General features: G+C 37.8%; 1 pseudogene; it reads right to left on the bottom strand.

The window, feature by feature from the left end:
* On the bottom strand, positions 1-147 carry LOC120890079 (U1 spliceosomal RNA; annotated as a pseudogene).
* Between the last annotated feature and the right edge of the window lie 1,542 nt (positions 148-1,689).

Genomic DNA, 1,689 nt, shown 5'->3' with positions numbered 1-1,689 from the left:
TAGGAGAAAGCATGAGTCTAGTCCCCCACTATCACAAATTATGCAGTTACCCACATTTGGGGAAATCATATCTGGAGTGCAATGGATAAGCCTCACCCTGTGAAAACCACCTTTATGGTTGTGGTATCTCCCTTGCCAGGTAAGTATTATTAATTCTTGGGAACAAAGTAGAAGAATGGGAACCCCATGTGAAAGGACGCTTCACTGATGGACACCAAACTTGGGTCATTTCCAGAGCCAAAAATCTGGAGACTTCTCTGAGCTCCACTTTTTATCTTTCTTCAGAACTATCTACATATTCTTGAGCTTTGTTAATTCTAAGAATATGCCACTCACATCCAGCCTTCCTGTCTCCTCCACTGCCCTATTTTTTAGCAGTTTTCCTCATTGTTGAACACTAAGAGTTTCCTAAATTGTCCACTAAACCAGAGTCCAAAGTAGGGAAGCCCCTTCAAAGCACTCGGGAGCTTTTTCAACAACATATGCCCACTCCAGTTTTGTTATACTTGAATTCTTCCCTGGAGAACAAGGAATGTGTATTTTGGGGAAAAACACAAAGAGCTATTTCTGTTTAAATAATCCTGACAGTGATTGCCAAACTTTCAGATTTCATAAACAAGTTCATTTTCAAAAGGAAAAAGATGGAATTATCTTTGAAAAAAAGGATGCTATTTATTTTGTCCAGTATTAGCAAGCAAACATTAAATAAACCTCTTTCTGTCATCTGTTAATTCTAGCCTTTTATTAATTTAAGGAGATGTGAAATGCCTAAGGCAGGGAAGAAATAACCAGAGAATAAAGGCCTTTATGTGGAATAAATTTAGATATTTAAGGAATTTACTACATTGTCCTATTTTTTTTTTCTCAATTCAACCTAGACTTCCATACAGGGAATATTTCAGAAATTTTTACATCTCATGATAGCATTTTGGAGTTGAGTCTGAAATGATCCTCCATGTTGCTGTAAATGAGGCTGATCAAGTCACTACTCCACTTTAAAATTTGCAGTGATTCTTCTGGAAAACACTGAAGGTCAGTACTATGGTTATAAGATGTGATAGTTTGGAAGACTAATTTCAGATACTTAACCCCTTCTATTTTCTGTGCTTTTAAACACAAATATACAGGGGCACATACATGTGTGCAATCACATGCATTGCATAGGTCACCTGCATTCAGGTGTGCACATGTGTGCACACATGTAGATACACATGCACCTACTCATATGCATGTACAAATAGATATATACACACATGTGCAGACTCATACACGTGTTCATGTGCATAAAAACTCAAATTTATCCTATATCTGTTTATCTGAGGCCTTTGGTATATTGGCCTTTTAATCAGAGAAATGTTTCTGAACCCTAGCTAAAAGATTATGGAAAAGAGTCTCCCTTTTAACCTGCTGCTCCTGGATAATGTATGTTATCTCAATTCCCTCTCTATGTGCGCATACATTTGTAATGTCAGTTAGCATCTGACTGCCCAGAATTGCCTTGTGTGCAGTTGGGTCTCATGATCAGATTAACCATGGACTTGTGCCTGACCATTTGGAGTGTCACCAGTCCGGGTGCAGACACTTGAATCCTGAGATACCTCCAATGTTTCAAAATAATAGCACTTTAACATCAAGAGGAATTTATTCTATAGATCTAAGTACAGAAAATGTAGCCACGTAGTCTTCCAC

The sequence above is a fragment of the Ictidomys tridecemlineatus genome, chromosome 4 (assembly GCF_052094955.1).
Source record: "Ictidomys tridecemlineatus isolate mIctTri1 chromosome 4, mIctTri1.hap1, whole genome shotgun sequence".
NCBI classification, from domain to species: Eukaryota; Metazoa; Chordata; class Mammalia; order Rodentia; family Sciuridae; genus Ictidomys; species Ictidomys tridecemlineatus.
Note: the sequence above shows the minus strand (reverse complement) of the source record. Positions and strands in the feature narration are given on the sequence as shown.